The sequence below is a fragment of the Dendrobates tinctorius genome, unplaced genomic scaffold, assembly GCF_039654945.1.
Source record: "Dendrobates tinctorius isolate UK_male_01 unplaced genomic scaffold, ASM3965494v1 ptg000265l, whole genome shotgun sequence".
NCBI lineage: Eukaryota > Metazoa > Chordata > Amphibia > Anura > Dendrobatidae > Dendrobates > Dendrobates tinctorius.
The window spans coordinates 5054557-5072876 of record NW_027361932.1 but is presented as its reverse complement, the minus strand read 5'-3'; positions in this window follow the sequence as shown (position 1 = coordinate 5072876).

Sequence of the window (18320 nt, the reverse complement as noted above, 5' to 3'; positions counted from 1 at the left end):
TGTGGAGTGATGAAGCTTCTTTCAAATTATCTGGCCATATTAACAGACATAATTGTATTTACTGGTATAATGAGAACATGCATTTAACATTAGAACAACTAAATGAGCCTGGTGTCAATGTTTGGGGTGGTATTTCAAGTTTTGGTGTTTTTGGACCATTTTTTTTTTTGATCGATCAGTCACAGGAGATAAGTATCTCGAAATTGTAATGAATCAAGTTGTTCCCCAGTTACAGCAACAGCCTAATTCAAATGACCTTTATTTCCAACAAGATGGAGCCCCTCCACATTATTCAAGAGCAGTCCGCGAGTATCTTGATGAAAACATTTCCTAATAAATGGATTGGCCGGCACGCTCACCAGACTTGACCCCAATGGATTTTTTCTTTTGGGGAGTACTCAAGGACAAAGTTTATAGTCGAAAACCAAAAAGTGTCAGTGATTTGAAAAATGACATAAGAGATGCATTTCAAGAAATTAATACCCAAAGATACTTGTGAAAAAATGTTTGTCGAAGCGTAAGAGGCAGACTTCAAAGCTGTGCAAATTGTGATGGAAAACAGATAGAGCACCTGCGCTGATAAAATTTAAGGGCTTTTGTATTATTGTTCAGAATAAAATTTAATTGTCAATGTTATGCTTGTGTTAGTACATATAATTTTGTATATAAATCAAAATAAATGTTATTAGTTTCTGTCCACCTACTTTTGAACCACCCTGTATACAGTGGGGAAAAAAAGTATTTAGTCAGTCAGCAATAGTGCAAGTTCCACCACTTAAAAAGATGAGAGGCGTCTGTAATTTACATCATAGGTAGACCTCAACTATGGGAGACAAACTGAGAAAAAAAAATCCAGAAAATCACATTGTCTGGTTTTTTTTTTCATTTTATTTGCATATTATGGTGGAAAATAAGTATTTGGTCAGAAACAAGCAATCAAGATTTCTGGCTCTCACAGACCTGTAACTTCTTTAAGAGTCTCCTCTTTCCTCCACTCATTACCTGTAGTAATGGCACCTGTTTAAACTTGTTATCAGTATAAAAAGACACCTGTGCACACCCTCAAACAGTCTGACTCCAAACTCCACTATGGTGAAGACCAAAGAGCTGTCAAAGGACACCAGAAACAAAATTGTAGCCCTGCACCAGGCTGGGAAGACTGAATCTGCAATAGCCAACCAGCTTGGAGTGAAGAAATCAACTGTGGGAGCAATAATTAGAAAATGGAAGACATACAAGACCACTGATAATCTCCCTCGATCTGGTGCTCCACGCAAAATCCCACCCCGTGGGGTCAGAATGATCACAAGAACGGTGAGCAAAAATCCCAGAACCACGCGGGGGGACCTAGTGAATGAACTGCAGAGAGCTGGGACCAATGTAACAAGGCCTACCATAAGTAACACACTACGCCACCATGGACTCAGATCCTGCAGTGCCAGACGTGTCCCACTGCTTAAGCCTGTACATGTCCGGGCCCGTCTGAAGTTTGCTAGAGAGCATTTGGATGATCCAGAGGAGTTTTGGGAGAATGTCCTATGGTCTGATGAAACCAAACTGGAACTGTTTGGTAGAAACACAACTTGTCGTGTTTGGAGGAAAAAGAATACTGAGTTGCATCCATCAAACACCATACCTACTGTAAAGCATGGTGGTGGAAACATCATGCTTTGGGGCTGTTTCTCTGCAAAGGGGCCAGGACGACTGATCCGGGTACATGAAAGAATGAATGGGGCCATGTATCGTGAGATTTTGAGTGCAAACCTCCTTCCATCAGCAAGGGCATTGAAGATGAAACGTGGCTGGGTCTTTCAACATGACAATGATCCAAAGCACACCGCCAGGGCAACGAAGGAGTGGCTTCGTAAGAAGCATTTCAAGGTCCTGGAGTGGCCTAGCCAGTCTCCAGATCTCAACCCTATAGAAAACCTTTGGAGGGAGTTGAAAGTCCGTGTTGCCAAGCGAAAAGCCAAAAACATCACTGCTCTAGAGGAGATCTGCATGGAGGAATGGGCCAACATACCAACAACAGTGTGTGGCAACCTTGTGAAGACTTACAGAAAACGTTTGACCTCTGTCATTGCCAACAAAGGATATATCACAAAGTATTGAGATGAAATTTTGTTTCTGACCAAATACTTATTTTCCACCATAATATGCAAATAAAATGAAAAAAAACAGACAATGTGATTTTCTGGATTTGTTTTTCTCAGTTTGTCTCCCATAGTTGAGGTCTACCTATGATGTAAATTACAGACGCCTCTCATCTTTTTAAGTGGTGGAACTTGCACTATTGCTGACTGACTAAATACTTTTTTTCCCCACTGTATGTCTGACTGGGATGATTTAGCGAATCCTGCTTTGAGCAGGGGGTTGGACCAGATAGCCCAGGAGGTCCCTTCCAACTCTATGATTCTATGATTCTATGTTGACTTTGTGCATGACTTTGTATTACAATGCCTTCAATCTATGCTACATTTTGAGTTTGCTGTAATTGTGTAGGGCATTCCATCATGTTGGTCCCCCCCTTTGGAGAAGTATTATGGTTTTAACTTCCCCTGTTTTTTGTGTCTCTGCTATAATAAAATATATGTTTTGATGTACTATAGGTGTGCGCAGGTCTTTATGCATTGGTCTTTTCTCTTTCTGGGAGGTAATTTTAATAACCCGTATTTTTAAAGGGATACTGTCAAGATGTGCTGCAGAAGACTGGAGAAGAAGGAAGTCTGCAGAGAACTGTAGATGTGAAAAGTCATTATGGCATTTGGACAAGATGGAGACAAAAAGAAAGAAAAGACTCAGAGAGGTGTTGATACTGACTATGCCTCATCAGTGCTGTGGTTCCTGTGTGGTCCGCAGTCTGATAATGACTGATAATACCAAGGAGATGCTGGGAGTTAAATACATACTGGGAGTTGTAGGTTCATGAGATACAAATGTATATGAGCCTGACTTACAAAGATTCAGCTAGTCAGTTTTTACTTATGTCATACAATTAATGGAAAAGGGAAGAATTATCTGAGTAGAAGAGCAAAATGAACAATTGTAAGTACATAATGCTATATATGATATGATGATTGCAATGTATTGAGAGAATAAAAATGTTGATGGGAGAAGTGGTTCTTTAAAAACAATCATACGTATCCGTTTATCTGTTTAGTTTCCATTAGGGAATCTGCCAAATGATAGACACTTTAATTGAATAGATAAAGTGTTGATAGGAAGGGAGCTGCAGCTGAGATTTTGGTACTTTGCTGCCCTCTTGTGGATATTTATTCAAATAGCATGGATTAACATATAATCGTCTGCAAGTTGACAGACTTTGGCCTGTGAGTATCTGAACATCTCAGCCATTGGATTACAGCTAAAATTATATTGTTTTGTTCTTCCAAATGATGTAAGTAGGAATATTGTTAGTACTCTCTATAACCCTCACGTAGTCACAGTAAACAGAATAATACTGAGAATACTGAGTGAGGGAGTGTCAAAAACCACAAATAACCATAGTCCTAATTTCCAAGAGTGTCATAAGAGCAGGACCCCCAGAAGCAATTTGACAGTGGAATGAAAACACCATTTCCCAATGCTAGCAGTCACTAGGCAGGGCGTTCATTTAGGCCTCGTACAGTTTTTCACGCATGTGTTATATCTGCGTTTTCCACAGAAAGAACATGTACTCAAAGTCTATGAGGCTGCTCATAGGTCTGTCTTTTTTTGTGGACCAAGTTTCCACCCAAAAATCACAGACATGTGTTTTTATGATCAGTAGATCAAAATGATCCAAAGTTTGATCATTTTTTAAATTATTTATGCAAAATTCCCACATCAAGTGTACACCACTAAATAATAACATAAACAACATGAATCAATAAAGTAGGTTAGGAAGATAGCGGTAATGGTGATGTGGGAAAATACAACTTTTATTCTTAACAGCATTATAATATTCCCTTTATAATACCTTGCAGTCTTAACGAAGGCACCGCTGTTATGAATGAGTCACCGTAGGAGGCAAAAACAGAAATACTAGCTAAGTCCAGAAAACCAGAGAAGTTGGCAGCTATCGGATTGCAGACCCCTGAACCTATCAACAACAACTAGCAGTAGCCGTGGGGGGTTCCTACGGTGCCCTAGACCCCTCGATCACAGCCGGAGAACTACATAACCTAAAGACAGAAAGGGAAATCTAAACTGCGCCAGAGCAGACCCCAAAGCAATAGGCAGCCCCCAACATATAATGACGGTGAAGCAAGATGAAAAAACACTCACACAGATAGAAAGATAGGCTGAGCAAATGATCGGGCCCAAGCTAACTAGGTAGGACAGGATAGAAAAGCTGCTGTCTGTAATCCGCCAAAACCCTATCAAAAGAAGAGCCAACAGCTGATAGGGAAAAAAGCCCTGAAGACGCTAGGCTTCAAAAAGACTATATCAGTACTCAGGAATTTTCTGAAGACAGAGCAAAAAGGAATTCAGCACACCCCAGCAGGGAATGGCAGAAATCAAGGAAAACAATGCAAAACAAAACCAAAACACAAATGCAAAAAGTAGAGCAGAAAACTTAGCTTTTGAGGAGCAGGAATCAGACTGGTCTCCTAGAATCCCTCAGAGAGATCACCAGCAAGGCAGAAGGGCGTCGGTTGCCTTATATCCAGTCAGTAATTCCCGTCACCCAGTCATCATCATCCTGCCCAGGTGCTTGGTAAGCAGCCTCACTACCTTCCTTCACCAGAAGAGGGAGTTCATCAGACCTCAATGGTGAAGGGGAAAATGAACTCACAACACACCGCTGGAGTAAGATGTGCCTAATAATTAAGAGGTGCACACTAGAGATGAGCGAGCACTAAAATGCTCGGATGCTTGTTACTCAAACCAAGCAATTTCTAATGCTCGGATACGCTTGGATACTCTTTTCAATTAACTAGTATAATGGGAGTCAATGGGAAATACAAGCATTTTTTCGGCAGACCCTATAAGGAGGTCTGGGCAGAGGCGTATCTAGGGCAGGGGCAGCTTGGGCATGTGCCCTGGGCACAGCCGGCAGGGGGTCGCAGTCGGGCCGCCTAATGCAATTGCTGGACAGGGAGTCCGCAATTCTCTGAGCCGCCTGTTAAGCAGACAGCCAGCACAGAGAAACTGCAGCACGCCGGCTCTCAGTGTTCACTAGTACTCGCTTCTAACAGACGCAAGTACAATTGCAGCTCTGACCGCTGGGTCAGAGCCACACCAGCAGTGTGATCATGTCATGTGATCACGCTGCTGTCGTCACATGCCGGTGCTGCAGAAGCGCAGATCGGTGGTAAGTGCTCCATGTTAGCGGAGCTGAAGACACTGAAAATATTGATGATTTTTAGTGTAACGGAGCTGGGTGAGATTTCGTGTAACATGGTATGATTGGAAGACCCAAATTTGGGGAGCAATGAACTGACAGGTGCAGAGACAGTATGAGGAACTGGAGAAATTTGAAGTCACAATATGAGGAGGAAGGTATGAGATGGCGCAAATAAAGGTGCAGAGACAGTTTTGGGGAAAAAAGTGTGAGTGGGAACAGAATAGAGACTAAGGGTCCCGTTACATTTAGCGATGCACCAGCGATCCCAACAGCGATATGACCCGGTCAGGATCGCTGGTACATCGCTAAATGGTCGCTAGTGAGCTGCCAAACATGCACATCTCACCAGCGATGTAGCAGCGGTCACTCTTACCTTTCAGACGGCAACTCTGATGACAACTTCCTCCCGCGTCCATGAGTCGCTCGTCGGCGCCAGCAGGAAGCAGACAACGAGAAATGGACCAGGACGATCTCGCGCGATCAGCGATATCCAGTGGTGGGGCCGGTCGGAGGTAAGTGTCACATGTAACGATATCGCTATGGCGTCACAAAATCGGTGACGGTTTAGCGATATCGCTATGTGTAAAAGGCCCTTAAGTAGGGTAACATGGGGCAACAGTGTAAGGGTACATACAGGAAACAAAAATATACCAAGCGAGGGGTTGTGTGATGAAGGGACACAGTTTAGAGACTGGGCCCTATAGGGGGGACTCAGTGTGAGTAAACAGTGTGAAGAGAAGGGCCCAGTATGGAAAGGAGGGAGCAGTGTGGAGAGCATGTACCCTAAGTGGGACAGTGTGGGGTCATATTTTGTGCAGGGAATATAGTGAGGAGCAATTATTTATTCAAGGGCTCAGCTCAGTTATAATGACACTGCACAAGACCAGAGAAGATGGAAGTCTGCAGAGATGGCTGTGGATGAGAAAACTCATGGAGTCTAGACAAGATGAAGAAAAGAAAGAGAACAACGCCAGAGACAACGTCATCTCTCAGGTACCTTTATGTAAATTTTTTTTGTGATACTAATTCTCATATTTTTATTTATGTTAGGAGCATTAAAGGGGTTGTCCAAGTTTGTGATGAGTCTGCAGACTTCTGAATTGTCACAGTGCACACTGCACGCTGTCAGGATTCTCTGGTGCTGATGATTTGCATACATGTGGTCACATGCTGACTAGACATACGTGGCCTCAATGAGAATGAATTGAGAGACGCCGGGCACATCTAGTCGGAATGTGGCCAGAAGTATCCAAATCACATACTTGTGCAAGGGAGAATCCTAAAAGTGTGCAGTGCATGCGCTGTGAGTATTCAGAAGCCTGCAGTCACCTAGAGAGACTGAAGACTTTAATCAAACCTGGTCAAGCCCTTTAATTATAATATGAACTCCTGTAGCCAATCCTTACAGCATGTAATATCTTCTCTATCAGGATTCATCTCTGCTTGCAAATTCCAGCAGTCATTTCATGGCCGCTTCACTCATATGCAATTTTCGTAATTACGCTATTATGTGATAACGAGCTTCTCTTCCTGCTTCTGTCAGTTTTTCACTGAACATTGAATTAGGGAGAGCAGCTCATGACTAAGGGTGCAAATCGCATATGTGCTCGGATGGGGTGCCAAACTAAATTCTTGCCCTGGGTGCCAGAAAACCTAGATACACCCCTGGGTCTGGGGGTAGTGAAAATGTTGAAATGAATGCAAAAATTGCTGAATGGAAGGAGCACAGCATAGGGAAGACCCCTGGAAGTATCTATGACTCCCAGATCGCTTCTGAGAACAATGGTGTGTTACTTTTACTCCACTTTAAAGACTGATATTGCTGACAATAAGACATAATGAAAATAAAATGTTAAGATACATTCTTTCCTGTATAATGACTTGTATGTAAGACAAAATTTTAAAAAGTATAAAAATATAAAGTAAACCAAAATTAAAATTTTTGTTAAAACATTGTAAATTTCAGTGTCATTTATGAAGGAAGCAAGAACTGCCTAAAATATGATGGAAGAGGGACTCAGATACACCCTGCATTAGAGATAAAAGGTGGGCTTCAGACATATTCTGTTCAAATTGTCATGTGGTGGTACTCCCAGACTCAAAGGCTATGCATTAAATGGAAAGCCTAATAAAAATTGCAGGCAGGGTTATCTATACACCCTTGAAGGCACCAACTATAGTACCTCATTCAAATATTGTGAACAAAGTGCAGTTGTGGTACTGCAGTATGTGCCGCATCAAAAAATTAAGAAAGTTTAGTTTTGGCACTTCTACACTTATAAAGACTCTGTACACAGTGCAAAGGGTAATACATTCAGCCTTAAACCCTTGAAGGCAACAACTTGCGGGCCTCCTTAAAATACTTTGAAAGTGTAGTTGATGTATTTCTACACTCATAAAGGCTTTGTACAAAGTACAAAATCAGGAAAAAAAATAGAAGTAGAGTCATCCAGTCATCCATAGACATTGAAGGCAACAGCTGGCGGGCCTCATTCAAATATTAAAAGATTAAAAAAACTATGTGCTGCTGTCATCTGGTGGCGTGGAAAAGTTGGGGCTAATCCAAGGTTTGTTCATTTTTATCAGAGTGAGCCTGTCAGCACTTTCTGTTGACTGGCGAAAGTGCCTGTTTGTTTTGCACCCCCCCACTCTGCAGAACTAAAACCTGCTCAGACAAGACACTAGCGGCTAGACAGCACAACACCTCCAAGGCATAGACAGCTCATGTCAGGTGCTCTGCTTTGAGACCCAATAGATGAAGGTTACAGAGGAATTAGGGAGTACACCGGTTTTGTTGGCCAGGTACTGTTTGACCATCTTTAAAAACTTTTCCCTCCTTGTCAAAAATACCCGGTTATCAGGGCCTGGATGTTGGGAGGGTGCCATGAAATTGTCCCAGGCCTTTGACAGTGTACCCTTTACTCCATTGTACCTGGTGTGTGTCTCCCTTGCCTCTCCTCCTTGGTTGGGCAAGGAAGTTAGCCCCCTGCCACTAGTATTGTCTGATGGAAATTTTTCATCAACATACTTTACACAAGGGCCTTCTGCTATAGCACCATTTTAAGAGACCTCTACATCTCAGGAAGGAGAGATGCAAGGTTCTCATTGTAGCGTGGGTTCTAGCAGGGTGTACAACCAGTACCCTTTTTTTGGCCAAGAAGAATGTAACGCAAGGGTCACAAAGTCTGCCATATGTGCCAAGGTCCCTGCAGCTAGCACTTTCCTGTCTCCACCATGATGACTATTCTCCATCTCCTCATCTCTTCTTCCTCATTCCCCTCCTCAGCCCATCCACATAGGAGAGACTGGATGAAGCTTGCGTGGGTACAGCCAACTCCTGTTCCTCCTCCTCCTCAGCCTCCACTTCCTCATTATTACCTAATCCGCACTGAGCAGCTAAGATGAGGATGAGTAGGATTTCCCTGTTTCAGGTCTTCCTCCATCTCCACCTGGTGAGCATGCAAAGCTTCAGGTTTAATTAGCAGCTACTGGTTAAATAGGCACATAAGTGGGATCATTGCGCTGATTATGGTGCCATTCACCATTTATGTGGAGTCCTCAAAGTCTTGGAGAACTGCACAAATGTTAGATAACTGAAGAGTGGGCATGGATATGTGCAGAGGCTGACCAGAATACCGCCAGCGTGTTGGAGCTGGCATTCCATAACTGGCCTCTGCTGCTCACAAAGCCTTGTAAGCATGTACAGTGTGGAGTTCCAGCACGTGGTAACGTCGCACACCAGTCGTGAGCTGGCACTTGCATACACTGTTGCAGCACTGCCAGAGAGGCGGCAGCTGTAGCGGACTTGCGGAAACTGGCGCTGATGCTACATACCTTAATTGGAGGTTCTGGCAAATCTGGGTAGGTTTTCAGAAACCATTAACTACCAAGTTGAGCATGTGGGCTATGCATGGTATGCGTGTGAGCTTGCCAAGCTTCACAGCTGCCACCACGTTATGGCCATTATCACACACGACCGTGCCTGGTTGGATGTTCAGTGGCAAGAGCCACAGACCTGTCTGGTCTGTTATTCCTTCCAATAACTCTGCCTCTGTGTGCGGTTTATCTCCTAGATAAATTAGCTTCAACACAGCCTGTTGCCACTTTACTGAGGCAGTGCTGCAGAGCTTCCAGCTGTCATGCTGTAATGGCCTTCGGTAAGGCACTGAGGCCTCAAATTATCCCTCGAACTGGGAACTTAACTATCCATGTTTCAGGGTTACTCTTGAAGATAGAGAGGCCCAAGTCTCTGACCTTACTATGTTCCTGTTAAACACTGATCTGTCCCCTCTCCCACCCCATGAGGCATAGGGCAGAAATGAAATGTTAACAAGACACAAAGACAAAACAGGGTTAACAGAAAACCTCTATCTTACAAAAGCACTAACCAACAATAGGGAGGAGGAATAAACTAAATGGAAACAGAAACGAGGAGATAAACACACACATACTACAGTAAACCACAGAACACTTCAACAACTCACTCCAACGACTTAGTTTTAGCACACAGCACAGCAAGACAAATCTTTCCCCAGCAGGTACAAGAAGGTCTGACCAGTTTATATAGGAAGAGGTAATGACCAGATCAGAAGCAGCTGAAATGGAGCTGTATGTTTCTGACCGGCATAGAAAGGGTTATTAATCTTTTCAGAAGGAGAATAAACTAAATTCATTTAATATAGGACACAAATTACACCATCACTAAAGAAGACTTGCAATTCATTACCCGACGTGACTAACCCAAGCTCTTACAGGGGACGTGACACCAGCTTCCAATTGATGTGGACGGCGTGCTCTGGGATAGATGGAGGATGTGGCAGTAATTAGGCCTGGGTGTGTCTAGGGAATTTGAACTCCGCTTAATTTATATTTTAAGGGGGAAGCAATAAGTTTGTCCACAATTTGAGAAAATAGATATCCGGCACCGTTGTGTGGAAAAATACCCTGAATGTCTGCACATATATTTTTCACATTAATAAAAAACACCTTAATCCCACTTGGAACGGGTGTTCAATCCCATATTGAAAAAACAGAACATTTCGTTGTGGAGAAAGAGAAAAAGCAGGATGGCACTCACCGTTCATGTGAATCAAATCACTTTATTTCACATACATAAGGCATCGGCATAGGCACGGGAGCAATGTGCTGGAAGACGGACAACAGCCATTTCACGCTCAATACACTTCAACAGGTCCTATGTTGAACCTGCTAGGACCTGTTGAAGCGTATTGAGCGCAAAACGGCTGTTGTCCATCTTCCAGCACATTGCTTTTTCTCTTTCTCCACAACGGAAGCAATAAGTTTTTCACATAGGTTTGGATTTCTTTTTCCCTTAATAATAAAGACCTTCATTTAAAAGCTGCATTTTGTGTTTACTTGTGTTATATTTGTCTAATATTTAACCCCTTAGCGACAGAGCCAGTTTGCAGCTTAATGACCAGGCCAATTTTTACAATTCTGACCACTGTCCCTTTATGAGGTTATAACTCTGGAACGCTTTAATGGATCCTGCTGATTCTGAGACTGTTTTTTCGTGACATATTGTACTTCATGTTAGTGGTAAAATTTATTCGATAAGTCTTGTGTTTATTTATGAAAAAAACAGAAATATGGCAAAAAAATTTAAAATTTTGAAATTTTAAAACTTTAAATTTTTATGCCCTTAAATCAGAGAAATGTGTCACATAAGTTTCTTAATAAATAACATTTCCCACATGTCTACTTTACATCAGCACAATTTTGGATGCAAAATTTTTTTTTGTTAGGAAGTTATAAGGGTTAAAAGTTGACCAGCGATTTCTCATTTTTACAACAAAATTTACAAAGCCATTTTTTTTAGGGACCACATCATATTTAAAGTCATTTTGAGGGGTGTACATGACAGAAAATACCCAAAAGTGGCACCATTCTAAAAACTAGACCCCTCAAGGTGCTCAAAACCACATTCAAGAAGTTTATTAACCCTTTAAGTGCTTCACAGGAACGAAAGCAATGTGGATGGAAAAAATTAACATTTAACTTTTTTTTGGAAAAAAATTACTTCAGAACCAATTTTTTTTATTTTCACAAGTGTTAAAAGAGAAAATCAACCACAAAATTTGTTGTACAATTTCTCCTGAATACGCCGATACCCCATATGTGGGGGTAAACCCCTTTTTCAGCACACGGTAGAGCTCGCAAGGGATGGAGCACCGTTTGACTTTTTCAACGCAGAATTGGCTGGAATTAAGATCGGATGCCATGTTGCGTTCGGAGAGCCCTTAATGTGCCTAAACAGTGGAAAACTCCAACAAGTGGCCCCATTTTGGAAACTAGACCCATTAAGGAACTTATCTAGATGTGTGGTGAGCACTTTGAACCTTCAAGTGCTTCACAGAAGTTTATAACGTAGAGCCGTGAAAATAAGAAATCCATTTTTTTTTTCCACAAAAATGATCTTTTCGCCCCCAAATTTTTATTTTTACAAGGGTAACAGGAGAAATCATACCCCCACAGTTATTATGCGATTTGTCCTGAGTACGCTGATTCCCCATATGTGGGGAGGAACCACTGTTTGGGTGCATGGGAGAGCTTGGAAGGGAAGGAGTGCCATTTTGGAATGCAGACTTTGATGGAATGGTCTGCGGGCATCATGTTGCGTTTGCAGAGCCCCTGATGGGCCTAAACAGTGGAAACCCCCAACAAGTGACTCCATTTTGGAAACTAGACCCATGAAGGAGCTTATCTAGATGTGTGGTGAGCACTTTGAACCTTCAAGTGCTTCACAGAAGTTTATAACGTAGAGCCGTGAAAATAAGAAATCCATTTTTTTCCACACAAATGATCTTTTCGCGCCCAAATTTTTATTTTTACAAGGGTAACAGGAGAAATCATACCCCCACAGTTATTATGCGATTTGTCCTGAGTACACTGATACCCCATATGTGGGGGGGAACCACTGTTTGGGCGCATGGGAGAGCTCGGAAGGGAAGGAGTGCCATTTTGGAATGCAGACTTTGATGGAATGGTCTGCGGGCATCATGTTGCGTTTGCAGAGCCCCTGATGGGCCTAAACAGTGGAAACCCCCCACAAGTGACCCCATTTTGGAAATTAGACCCCCTAAGGAACTTATCTAGATGTGTGGTGAGCACTTTGAACCCCCAAGCGCGTCACAGAAGTTTATAAACGCAGAGCCGTGAAAATAAAAAGTCTTTTTTATTTCCACAAAAGTGATTTTTTAGACCCCAATTTTTAGACCCCCAAAGTAGGTAAATAGTGGAAACCCCTCAATTCTTGCTCCAACCCTAACCCCAACACACCCCTAACCCTAATCCCAACCCTAATCCCTAATCCTAACCCTAATCCTAGTTCGCCCTAACCCTAGCCCAACCCTAGCCCAACCCTAACCCTTAACCCTAGCCCAACCCTAACCCTTAACCCTAACCCTTAACCCTAGCCCAACCCTAACCCTTAACCCTAGCCCTAGCCTAGCCCTAACCCTAGCCTAGCCCTAACCCTAGCCTAACCCTAACCCTAGCCTAACCCTAACCCTAGCCTAACCCTAACCCTAGCCTAACCCTAACCCTAGCCTAACCCTAACCCTAGCCTAACCCTAACCCTAGCCTAACCCTAACCCTAGCCTAACCCTAACCCTAGCCTAACCCTAACCCTAACCCTAACCTAACCCTAACCCTAACCCTAGCCTAACCCTAACCCTAGCCTAACCCTAGCCTAACCCTAACCCTAGCCTAACCCTAACCCTTATGGAAAACTGAAAAAAAAAAATATTTTTTTTATTTCATTATGTGTGCCTATATAAGGGGGTGATAAACGGGGGGGTTATGTACTATTATTATTATTTTGATCACTATGATCGTTTATCATAGTGATCAAAATAATGAATGGAATCTGCCAGCCGGAGCCAGCAGATTCCCGGCGGGCGCACTGCGCATGCGCCCGCCATTTTCAAGATGGCGGCGCCCATCGGATGACGCCGGCGGGCGCGGGACCACCGGGAGGGGACGGAGGACAAGGGAGAGGTACCGGGAGGGGACCGGGGGGATCGGGGACCCTATTTCTCTATCCTCTGATGTGCGATCACATCAGAGGAAAGAGAAATTAAATGTAAAATCGTGGCTTTTTTTTTTTGCGGTCGCCGTTATAGGGTTAATAACGGCGATCGCAAAAGCGGGGGTCGGTAAAAACCGACCGATTCATGTTCTCTGGGGTCTCGGCTACCCCTGGCAGCCGAGACCCCGGAGAAAATCCGACACTGGGGGGCGCTATTCACTTAAATCACAGCGCCGTGAATTAACGGCGCTGTGGTTTAAGTACCCTTAATTACCGCCGTTAAAAGGCGTATCGGCGGTCGTTAAGGGGTTAAGTTTGTTTGGTGATCTGAAACATTTAAGTGTGGCAAACATACAAAAGAATAGGAAATCAGGAAGGGGACAAACACTTTCACACAACTCTATATGACAATCAATTTTTGAACAACCAAATTTGTACACCTGTAGCAGGCCAATTTTTTTTTTTATTTCAAACCAACAAAATTTCAAACAAAACAGGTTCTACGGCATATGACAAGAGTCAAATTTTTTTTTAATTAAAAATGTTGTAAAGTGAGGTATTGGTCGATATTTTGGTTAAAATTTTTGGAGGATTTCATTCCTCTTTTGTGGCTGTGCTATTAGTTAAGTGATAGGACTCGCAAGCGTGGGGACCCTTAACGTGGCTTGCGAGTTTGTATATTTTGGCGAAAATATCGACCAATACCTCACAATTTTTTTGTATTTTGTGCACTATATTTTTTAGGGTGCAGCCAAGCCCAGCACATTTTGTTTTGTATACAGGGGTGTTCACACTGGGATGCATTGAAAGAGTGCTGGCCAGCCCGCCTAATCGAATAGTAGGGGCATGACTAATAGGCTGAACCAGACAATATGCATTAACTTTATGTAAACAGCGCCCTATACAGGCCTTTATTGTGTCAATGTATACTAAGCAGTCACCCCCTCCGTGAATGGGTAGGTGGTGACTGGCTATTTTGTACCTGTGTTGCCAACATCTTTGCAATATGGGCTGGCTGCATCCTGTAGTGCATTTGTTCAAAGACCTGGGCAGGTAAGCGGTTCTGCCTTTTTTCTGTTTTTTTGTTTTTTTTTGGAGTATTTTAGTCCTCTTTTGTGGCTTTGGTATTAGTTTATTGATTAATTGAATCCAGAAATATTTTTCAATGCTTTTTTGAAGTGTGATATACTACCGAAATGTAACAAGCACGTAATACGCTATTCATAAGTAATTGAATCCAGAAGAATTTGTCAACGCTTTTTTTTTTTTTTTTTTTGAGTGTTATATACCACAGAAATATACCACAGAACATGTAATACTCTATGGATGATTAATTGAATACAGAAAACATTTTCACCATTTTTTAACAGTGTTATATAACACCGACATGTACCAAAAAGCACGTAATACTCTATGGATGACAATATAATACATTTTTCACCTCAAAAAAAATGATGGTCAACTGCCGCAGTTATAAATTTTGCAACAGACTTCAAAGCCCTAAGCCCTGCCTAGAGACTGTATTCAGCCACTCTCCCTGCTCCTGCAACTGTCCCTCCATAGGCTAAATGAAGAGTGTATCTGATACAAACAGCAAAGCACAAGATTAGCCCTTATAAGGACTGTTAGGTATGATGATTCAGCATCAGCACCAGTATCAACATTAGAGGTCTCTGATTTATTAAACTGTGTACACACAAGGCTGGACAATCATTCTCTCCCTCCAATAAGAACTGTCCCTGGGCTGTGCAATGGCGTCAGTATGCAGAACATGGCAGCGTTGATACTTTTATAACCCCTGATTATGTAATTCGGCTATCCAATCACAGTAATGCAACTAACAAGATGACTACTGCATTACAGTGACTCGCAAACAATTCCCGCATACTTATTGGCTGTGTAACAGGCGCCAAATATGCGGAGCGGGCATTCAAGCTTCAATTTGGAGCATCGCTAATGTTCTACGAGTGCCGAGCACATCTGAGCACCCAGATACTCGAGTGATATCTTAGTATCACCGAGCACATTTGTTCATCCCTAGTGTACATCACTTAATGAACCAAGCACATCTTACAACTGCCATACATCTCTGCCAGAAATGTTACTCTAGTCAGGGACAGAAATAGACTTCTACCATAATTTCCACCAAAAAAGTGGCATTAATTTTGATGAACTTGCTGTGCAGGCTTAACCAGGCCCTGTCCAACCTCTGCCCACTTTGGTGGAGCTGGCAGGAACTGGTGGAAAAATATCAATGGTCGCAAAACGTGGGTGCAAAAATGTCGATACATTGCAAGGTGTTTTATGACAAAATATCTGATTATGCCAAATGAATCAGGCCTTCTGTGCTTTATATCCCACAATGATATTGATACATTTTACCACACAATTGGTTTCTTTCTACACAACTGCATGGCCCATGTCTACACAACTGCATGGTGGGTCCAACATACTCCAGTAAGGCAGCAATGGGAGAAACTATATGTACTGCACAAATGTATTATCGGTCATTGTATGGCACTATTCAGCTTTAAACATATGAGTAGCAAGTGCATCTTTATATACAAATATGATTGGGATTGATCATCCTGATCTTTTTTTAGCTGTTAAAAATACACATGGTATAGCAGTGTTTGTAAGAAATGCGTAAACGTCAGGTTTGTGTGTTAAAGTCTGACTTAAAAGGATTGTCGGAGACCAAAAACCATAGCTGAAATGTCAAAATTCCTCACCCTTACCTAGATACAGGCTCTTCCCATTTCATTTTTTTTTTTTTTTTTTGCTCTTCTGATGACGTTTTGGTTTGAAACTCCCAGAATGTATTGAAGAGTTCCAAACGGAATGTCATTGGACTTTACAAATTTCTTTCTAGTCTCTCACTCGCTCCCCTCCTTCTCTGAAGCAGAGCATTAATGACATATGTCCCAACCATTTCTTCCAAGGAGCATTCATCAGTCATCTATTCCAATGCATGTTCAGTAGTTCTGCCTCAGTCCCCTTGAAGAAAATGATGCACTGCATTGCAGGGACAATGCAATGTGTGTTGTCTTGCCACAATGTTACAAAGTAATTTTCTACATATTGCGTAGAAAAATGCATTGTGTGAACATGTGCTGTGTCCACTCATTACAGGCCTGTTGTGAGTATTCCTAGAATCACAGCACATAACGCATCATTTTTGCCATAATTTTCCAAAGTTCGGACAAAAAAAAACCAAAATAAAGACTGTGCCCCCGATTTATCAAGACGGATGATTTTCTCGCTGATCTTCATGAACGAGCGCGTTTGAGTCAGACTCTCCTGATTCATGAAAAGGCGTGCGCCACAACAAAAATCTTACTCTATTCCCCCCGATCATAAATTAGACAAGCTGTGGTGTCCCTCTCCAGCTCTGCCTATTATGATGGAGCTGGGAGAAACTGGTGTGAAAATGCCAAACGTTGCAATTTTTTTGCGCAACTCCAAAATTTTGCATTTTTTCCAAGCAAATTATACAACACAATTCTGGCAAAATTACTTTGATCAATAGGGGCTTGTGGTTTTACCGTAATCAAAACAGAACATGGCACTAATCTGCAAAAGCAAAAAAATCCACACACATACCCTCAGTCTGCGTTCACGTGTAGCCAGAGGAGTATCTAGGTTTTCTGGCACCTGGAGTAAGAATTCAGTTTGGCGCCAACCCCCAAGCACATATGCGATTGGCACACTTAGGCCGGGGTCAGACTTGCGAGTGCAATGCAAGAAACTCGCGTGAGTCTCTCGCTCTAATACCCGCACTGCCGCCGGCGGTTCTAATCGGAGCATTCAGCTGCATAGAAGGACATGCAGCCGCACACTCCAGTCCCGAGTGCCGGCGACAGAGCTGGGTATTGATGTGTGAGTTTCTCGCATTGCACTCGCAAGTGTGACCCCGGCCTTACAGTCATGTCACGGCAAGTTGTGTTATGAATGGGTCACCGAGGAGGATGGCAGGAACAGGCTAAGCCACCATAAAACCAGAAAGGTTGGTAACTAAGTGGATTGCAGACCCCTGATCCTATCAACACATCTAGCAGTAGCCATGGAGCGTTCCTACGATGCCCTAGACGCCTCGGCACAGCCGGAGAACTAACTAAGCCTAAAGCCAGAAAGGTGAAATCTAAACTGCCCCGGAACAGATCCTCAAAGGATTAGACAGCCTCCAAACATATATTGTCGGTAAGACAAGATGAGACACAAACACAGGCAGAGAACAGACTGAGCAAACGGTGGGGCCCAAGCTGTCTAGACAGGACAGGGCAGAAAAGATACTGTCTGCAATCACGCACAAAACCCTAAAAAAACCAACGCATCTGATATACAAAAAACCTGAGTCCACTCGACCTCACCCCCCACTAGATCATCACTCCAGTATGAAATGGAAGCAAAGCAAAAGATACTAACATAACAGGGGACTGAACAAACTGACAAGCTGTAACATATGAGTGGGGCCCCGTGCTGCCCCAGCAGGGAGTACGCTGAATCCTAGCACAAAGCAGAAAGCAAAAAAAAAGGCACAACCAGATTAGATGCAAAGGATTAGCAAAAGAATCACTTAACTGAACCATGCAGATCAGGCAGGAGACAAAAGAACTCCAAATGCACAAGGAGGAAATCACCAGCAACCACCAAGGTTGCTCAATTATATGCTCCCAGCCAGTAATCCCAGATTCCCAATTATCGTCGTCAGGTGGCAAACTTCCATCAACCTGGCCAGCTCCACTACTCCCAGTAACCACCAGAGGAAGTAGAGGGAGCTCCGGCTCAGAAGTCCTAGCAAGGGAATTCACAACAGAGTTGCTCTTCCCAATTCTCTCAATGTTCAGTGAAAAACAGAGAAGCAGAAAGAGAAGTTTGTCATCTGACCATAAGTATGAAAATAATGTATAACTGAAGTGGCCATGTGATGACAGCTGGAAC